Raw genomic sequence first — 9,361 nt, forward strand, 5'->3', positions numbered from 1 at the left:
TATATATATATATATATATATATATAATTTATCATAATTATCGCATGCTAAAAATATAAAATAAAATTCTCACTCTACTGCTACAAAAATGTTTAGCATGCTATAATCTAGACAAATTTCTCACAAAGATTCCATTCACAAATAGATAAATGAAAAGATTATAAGAGTCATCAAAGTTTTATGTGGAAAAAAATAAGGGAAAGAAAAAATTTCAATGTCACGACCCAACCTAATATGACCCAAAGATAGAGCTAACTATATCGTGTTAAATGGTGATAAACTAAGTTCAACATCCAATACTACACAAATAAATTCATCCACAATTTCTTTATATTTCACTCATCTTCAAATATATATCACCTAGATGGACTTCGGGCAACCAAAGGAGAATTTGAATTTCTACGTATGATCTCATCAGTTAGTAATGAGTCATGGCTAGACAGAGTTTCTATTTCATTTTTCATTTTTGTTTTCCTCTTCCTTTGGGTTGTACATATTTTTCTTTTATATTTTGTCATGTCTCAGTTTTGTTAATTGTCAAATTTTTATTCTTTATTGTACACCCTTGTTCTTTTTTATAGAATGGGCTAAGCCCTGATCAATTTTTCGTCAAAGAAAAAATAGCAGTGGCATATAGTGACAACATTAGCTAATCGTGGTGGTGAGTGACAACGGTGGCAGTATATAGTGACAACATTAGCTAATCGTGGTGGCGAGTGACAATGGTTAGTAGTGACGATAACTTGTAATGTATTTAAAAAATAATCAAATTGGCTAATTTCAAAATAAAAATGACTAAACGATAAAATTTAGAATTTTTAATATTTTATTTTAATTTATTTTTCTACAAATAAAATATTTATATTTTCAAAACTCGTGTATTTAAAATATTTCACACTTCCAACGTTTTCAAACCAGCCATTTTCATGAGTTGGCCACCTTATTGCAGCAATACAGGCCTTAATATTGTCGTTTAATATATATTTATAAACACCAACCGCTCCTCGTCCCTACCAAAAACAAGGGCCCGCTGAAATGATTTTCATAAGAATATGAGTGATAGCCACATGACACATCCATGATCCTGCCGTCCTGCGTTATATATCCGAATACGCGGTGTTGTAATAAGGAGTAGTAATTTACAAGTTGTTCAGGGAACTTAGGCTTATCATCTTATGTGGGTGTGAGCTTATCTTATATGCTTATCATCATATGTGGGGTCCGCACAAAATTGAGCGGATCCTAGGAGGCCTTTAAAATTTTATAAAATATATATATATTTTATCGTGTGTAATATATATGTTAGAATTATTATATTTAGGGAATTATGAAATATATATGTCCGAATGAGTGATTCTATCTTTTAAATATATATTTGTTGTCTGTTAGAACATTTGTGACAGTAAAGAAATATAGAGCTTAGCATTCTAGTTTTGAATGAAGATAGAGAGATAGAGAGAGAGTGGTGTAAGAGTCATAAGAGACTATAATTTTTACATGAAAAACTCTGAAAAGGGAGAAAAAATCGTGGGTTGCCTTGTTGAAATGAAACAACGAGTGTTTATTGTTCATTACAAATAATGTCATTCATTGACTGAAGATGTTAGCTCAATGTAGAAAATATAGATCACATTATATACTTGGGGTTGGAAGAATATAATGCTATGAGAGCAGAACGTTGGCATATTTGTTCGGTTGATAAGACCATAGTTGAGCAACTGAGATTGGAGGGATCATAGTCGGACGACTGAGGGATCATAATCGATGGGTGATTGAGTTTGAATTAAGGGACCGTAGTCGGATGGTGACAGTTGTCAGAAGAGCCATAGTCGGTGAGTGACGGAGGTTGGATGAAACTTAGTCGGTGGGTGACGGTGGTCAGACGGACTGTAGTTGGGTGACGTTGGTCGTAGGGAATGTAGTCAGGAAGCGACGGTGGTAAGAGGGACCGTAGATAGCAGGCAACGGTTGTCGGAAGGACCATGGTCGATGGGTAATGGAGGTTGGAGGGACCTTAGTTGGCCGGTGATAGTGGTTGGACAGACCGTAATCGAGTGATAATGGTCGGAGGGACCGTAGTTGACAGGCGACGGTAGTCGATGAAACTATAGTCGGTAGGCGATGGTGGTCGAAGTGACTATAGTCAGTGGGTGAAAGTGATCGAATGGATCATAGTCAACTATTAACATAGGTCAGAGGGACCATAGTCAGGGGGTGATGGAGCTTGGAGGAATGTTAGTTGACTGGCGATAGAGGTTAGAGGGACCTCAGTTGGTGGGCGATAAAGGGTGGACGGAGGTCGGAGGGACCATAGTCGATAAGCGATGGTGGTCGAAGTGACTTTAGTCGACAAGCGACGAATGTTCTATGGATGTCAGAGGGACCATAGTCGGTTGGCTACGATGGTCAGAGGGACCATAGGCGATAGAGGTCAAAGGGGTCGTAGTCGACATGTGACAGTGGTCGGAGGAACCATAGTTGGGAGGCGAAAGTGGTTGGAGGGACCATAGTCCACGGGTGATGAAAGTCAGAGGCATTATAGTCGGCATGTAATAGAGGCAAGAGGGACAACTTTCGGCGAGCAAATGAGGTAGGAGGGAACATAGTTGACACATAAAGAAGGAATAAAGGATCGTAGTAGGCGCACATTGGAGGTTTGAGGGACTGTAGTTAGCGAGCGATTGTGATCGGAGGGATCGTAGTAGGCGGACAATGGAGGTCATACAAAGGCCCAATGAAGACTACCAGACATAGATCCGATGACAATGGTCAAATAGAGGTCTAGCAGTTTTGACCTGGTGGTGAGGGTTCACCGGCGATGTTGTCGGCGTGGAGTTCTGGGATGCTTCAAGGCTTAGAGCTCTCTTGTGTCTCTAGTCTAGGGTCAAAGCCACCAAAAACCAAAGTCTTCAAGGTCCTCTTTTTATGTAGATAGTGGAAGTTTATTTATAAATTTTGGGAGTAGCATGGTCCATAAATATGAAAAAGATCCAAAGAAATTTTAGAGTGCTCTATTGGACAACTCATATTGATTCCCTCGATCACAGTCTCATTGAACATTAATTCATCATTTAATTGTCTTAATGATGTTTGAATTAAGTAATATTGGGCTCGTTGGATTCATCTCGTCGACTCGCTCGATTCGAAGATAAGCATGCTATATTTAGATATTATTTGGCCATCCAATAAATGCACTAAAGCTTTCAAATGTGCTTCGGTTCGTTGATTTGGGATCGGATTAGACCTATTTTGGTGTTATTGGGTTCATCTAGACATTCACTTTGAGAATAAGTTTGTTGAAATCGAAGTTTGGATGGTCCCAATTTAATTTTGGAAGTTTTCAATTTTGATATGCATCCAGATTCGTGTCTGATCAAGGCGATTTTGTTATAACGTATCAATAATGACTTCTCTCTATATATATGATTTCTGGTATTATCTCGATTGTGGCTTGTAATAAATGACTGAATTACACCGATGTGCAGAGGGTGATGACTCTTGATGATTTTTTATAGCCATCTATAATAATAATGATAAAAGATGAATGATAATAATATAATGATATAAAAAATGAATAAATGAAAGGATGAAAATACCTTAAAAACTGGATATCCTGCCCTGTTGAATCATATCCTAAAGCATACATATACTGATAGTATTGATATATAGAGTAGTAACATGTACATATAGATAACATATGAATGGATACAAATACTAATTATATATAATTGATAGAATGGATGTAAGAGGATAAGATTGATAATATTGACAAATATTTGCCTGTGATTCTTTTTACTAATGCTTAAATGATTATAACATCAATGCTTTATTAATTTGTTGATTCTCATGCATGTTATTGATTCCTAGATTCATTGTAATGATTTCCCTACTTTTTATTATTGATCGTCTTAAGCTTTACAAATGATAAATACTCATGGATGAGATTAATTTTATTAATTGAACTGGGTATACATATTGATTATTCTAGCCTTGTGTTGAAAGCTATGGTGAGTATGAGTTATTGTTGGGCTTTTTAGCTCATTATGTGAATTTTAATGATTTCAGGTCAGGGATGAGATCAGAACCAGACAGAGTGAGATTGATAGAGATTCTTAGGTCTTATATAAAATTTTGGTAAATGAAATAGAGAAATATTTTAAGGTATATGATTGTTAGTTGCTTTCGCTGGATCTATAGATTTATTATTTTGATTATTTATAGAAGCTCTGGTTGTTTAATTTAGAAGATAAAATAAATAATTCTTTCAAATTTAATTCTAGAATGTTACAGAGCTACCATTTCATATATTATATATACAATATGTGACAAATGATGGGACTTTGGGCACTATTACGATCTAATATACAAAGGCCTAGCTTCCGAACCTCAAGCTCTTTTGTCGAAGCAACCACAAATTATGTTGATCACACAAATCAGGAGAAAGATTGCATATAACCTTTGATCCAACCCAATTAAATAAACCATGTGTATACAATGACCCTTAGTAATGGCCAAACAATGTATATCTCCCACATGAGTAATAACATTCTCCTAACAATGATTATTAAGCTTACTGTCACTGACTTGCTGCATGTTCCCATCCTAACCCACAAACATCAATCTATGTATCATCTTATCATTGAAAATTTTTGCCACATCTCATTTGACATTATGGGATACAAAATCTAGGATTCAAAGAATGGCCTATCATTGACTTAAATGGGAAGAATTGTATATTTTCTGTCTTCTTAATTAAAATAAGAGCTACTAATTTCAATTGAAAACAAAACATCTGACAAAATAAATTTTATTTATCAAAACATCTGACAAAATAAATTTTATTTATCAAAACATCAACATATAATTATATTCTTTCTCCAAAATCAATTATAATAACCAAAAGCAATGAATTACATTTATAGCCTACCAAAACTTTTGGCTACAAAAGAAAACAACAAAAATAAAAATAAACTTGAAAGACAACCTCATAGTACTGGATCCTTTCCCCAGCCTGAAAATCAATTAAATTCACATAATGTGATGCCCAACAGATAACAAATAGCTATAATTGCACTCAAAGAATGAAAAGGAAACAACATGTATGTGATTATTCAAATCATAATTGTAGCATTTAGTATGATCATAAGTCTATGCAAAACAGTGAATATGATAATCATAAGTCGTAGAAATAATACTAGTATGGATGCTAGAATAGTAAAATTCTAAATTAGTTTTTTTTTGTAAAATTCTAAATTAGTAAAATTATTTATGCACCATTATCAAATCCATAAGAAAATTGTATCAGTAAAGAGATTGTATCAATCATTAATGCCAAATACATGTGCAACTATCTAAAATTATTATCAATGAAAAATGTAATAATATTTATGCAGTTATATCATCTAAAATCTTCACATGCAGATTCATCAGTAGTATTTTATCATTATTTTAATCATATTTATATCTTAATCTTGAAATTAATATTATATCAAAAACAATGAAAATGCCCATATATATGTATAAACAATCAAAATCATTATGTACCTTATTCTTGCTCAAATCGTATAAATGCATTAAATATTATTTTAACTAATAAAAACACAAAATCATCCGGTCAAAGTTATCATAACAATCAGTATTATAATATATCAAAATTATGCGGTTGAATTTCATTGGATTAGAAGAAAATGCAATAAATATTGATTTAGGTAAGAGAATAAATCCCAAAATTAAAATCTTAACAAAAAAAAAAAAAAAGATATAAGATAGAAGTCACCAATAATAATAAGAATAAATTTTGTAACATTAGCGATGGATGAGAAAATCCCAGAAGCCCTTCTCTCTCTTCTCTCTCTTCCCTCCTCCCCTTCTCTTCTCCTTCTTCCTTCCCTTCACTAGCAAACCAAACAAGGAGAGAGAGGAGGAAAGGTTGACTGGATGAATTTATATTAAAAAACATAATTCAGTGCCCAATGTCACGATGCTATGGACCTAACGTCGCAATGCAGCATGCTTAATCTTGAGTTACTATAGAAAGAGAGCTCAACGCTGCTACGTCAAATTTTAGCACCCCAACGGTACCCCCTAAAGGGTATTGCGCCTAAAAGCACAATGTTGCAACTCTAAGGTTCAAAATTTTAAAAATTTTAAAATAATCTTTTTTAATAACTTTGGGTTATTACATATTCAACTTCTCTTAGTATCTATCCCATCCATTATAACTACTCTGACTTGGGGGTCACTGTTGCGCCTTGCCAAACACTCCAATTTAGTACCAAACCTTTTCCAACGATGCCCCAACCATCTGAGTACAACGATTCTATCATTTTCTAGCTACATCAAACTCTTTAAAACCTTTTTTTATCTTTCATGCTATTCTGCAAGAAGCCATAGAGCCCCCCTTTTGTTATGAATTTCCTGTAATGTAAAACCTCACCTTTTTATTCACACTATGTATGGGATCCCTCCCATGCTATTTCTAATCAAGTTTATAAATAATATTTGCTTTTTGTTGATGATTTTTCCACATATTATTTGGTGACCCTGTAAAACTCAAATCAGAGACACTATCCAATTGTCACCAATTTAAAAATATGGTCTGAGTACTAATATGACTTAAGAAAATAAAAATTCACTATTCAAAAAAGTAACTGAGAATGCCTAAATTCTAACTTCTAATTCTTTTTACACAAATCAACAGCGTTAATACTCCAATTCCTGTAAGCTAGAATAAAATAACAATACCAAATGCACACCTCATCAAAATGATTTGTGCTATCTTAATTGAAGCTCACTTACCTCATTACTTATTGGTTGACATCCTCATGATCATCGCATGTCCTATCAATTAGTTTCCTTTATGATGTACCAACTTTGAATACCCATGTTAACTACTACACAAGAAATCCCCCTCCGTTACTTTTTGGATGTCAATTCTTTCCTTTGTTATGTCCCTACAAAATCAACTCACTTCACCCAATGTCTCTTATACGAGCGTCCCTTAGTTATGCTCGAGCCTAAAATGACTACATGAACCCTCTTTAAACAAACTCTGCACATCACACCAGACTATCTTCAATGAAGATGTTTATCCCCATCACCACAAACCCACTCCAACTCAATAGCACACCTCTGTTCCATTAGGAGCCCCACTCTTATCAACACTCATTTTTTAGACCTATCATATCGTGTTATCCTTATTTAAGCTTGTTGGGTGGATAAGCCAATAAGTTTAATGGGCCTTGTCGAGGATACAACTATTTATCATAGGATGATGTTAATGATATATATATATATATATATGTTGAAGTGGCCTTGGCTTAGCAAGCTTAAGCTATCTAGGGTGGTTAAGGGGTATCAGGTGGAACATAAGAAATTAATTTAAGTCTAGGAGTAGCGGTGGAGGACACTAATCACGGGGCTCAATTTGGAGACCAAGCTAAGCAAGAGCCGCATTAGCTCAAGTTGTGTATGCTTTAACAATAATCGAGTTAAGTGTGACTTAATAATCTTGGACAGAGTTCACTTCACATATTAGGGGTCTAATTCACTTAGGGCTTAAGATCAAATTGTGCTTACTAAATTAGTCAATATAGGTTAATTTGGGCTCACTTAAAGTGATTAAGCTTTAATATAAGTTCCTATAGCTAATTAAGACCATGATTTAATTATTAATTTGGGCTAATAAATCTAATTGCACTTAGTTGGGTTAAAATAGGTTACAAGGGTTTATTTTAGGTCTATGTGGACTCAATGCACTGATCAAACAATTTAGAACTTGTTATGGCTATTAAGGATCAATTTTATGTTACCTAAAGTTCTAATTTGGTTTAATCAATTTAATTTCACCTAAATGAGTACATAAGGTCAAAATGGGTCCAATGGTATAATATGTGAAGTAAAGTTATAGCATAGGGGAATACCTAATTGGCATGATTTTGATTAGATACTAGTCAATGAGTGAGTATATAATAGTTAGAATGAGTGATATAAGCCAATAATTTGATAAGGTGCTTAATATATCATCTAATGGGTCAAGCCCCCACAATGGATAATATAGATTTTATGCTGATTGAGTATAATATAAGTTAGCTTTGATATCCCGCTATTAGTTTTAATATTTTAATTGGGTCATCATATGGGTTAGAGGTTATGTTAGGTCAAACATTATATTATATTAACCAAGCTTGACTATGGTTAATTATGTAGGCATAAGTTTAACTTGGTTAAGCTATGTTGACTTAGATTGGATATAAAGGAGCTAGGGATATCTTAGGATATGATTAATTTTTTTTACTTAGATAATGATCAGGTAATAACCCAAGATATAATATATATAAAATAATAGTAATAATAATAAAGCTTGAATCACATATTTGTTTTTACTCTACTGAATCTGATCCCTAAAAAAAATACTGGATCCTGACGCCTTCCTTAAAACATGTAAAATTACATAGTGAGCTAACAACTCAGTAGTTTATCACAACCTACAACTAAAATTAATGCAAGACAATATGAAAATTATGCATGTACTCATCAATCACTATCAATATAAATATATAATTATAAAACTATAAAAGCATGTAATAATCGATAAAATAATAACAGGTAATTTGATTAATAAATATCAGTACAATTATATATCTTAAGAGCATTAATGAATAACTAAGTGAATCGTGATCAATAAGTTCTGTCAATCTTATGCCCATCAGTTATAAAAAAGTTTATATATCATCTTCTTACATTAGTACCCTTGTCATTATCATATATATGTTGTACATTGTATATGCTATTCATGTATATCATGTAAATCATGTAATTCATATATATTTTGTATAAATTTTATCAGTCTTATTAAATATTTGTATCAATCATAGTCTATATTTTTATATAAATAATGTAATATTAATTATATAATTTATCATATATATATATATATATATATATATATATATATACACACACACACAAGCTAGCAATGTAAGTAAAAAAGACATCTAACAATCTGTGGTGTTTTTCATGCATCCATTCCTGTAAGCCAACTTTACAGAAATTAGTCTCAATCATATCAGTCGTGTTTTTAGGGATCAGTCATATCACAAGTCATTTAGGTTAGGTGGCTTTCATACATGAAGTTTTCACCTTTTGTCCATCGGCGTATCATATCATATCAAATTATCTCATTGTCTCCATTTCCATATCTTTTACATCATAAATCTTATTTAAAAAAAAAAGTCCATCGGCGTACCCTCCTGTATAGGATAAAATATCTCTAACTAACATGAATCAGTCAATCATTTATGTTTAATCGTTCTCATATATACACATTTCACATCATATATAACATAATAAACAAATGATA

This window comes from Dendrobium catenatum, unplaced genomic scaffold (genome assembly GCF_001605985.2).
Source record: "Dendrobium catenatum unplaced genomic scaffold, ASM160598v2 fragScaff_scaffold_1557, whole genome shotgun sequence".
NCBI lineage: Eukaryota > Viridiplantae > Streptophyta > Magnoliopsida > Asparagales > Orchidaceae > Dendrobium > Dendrobium catenatum.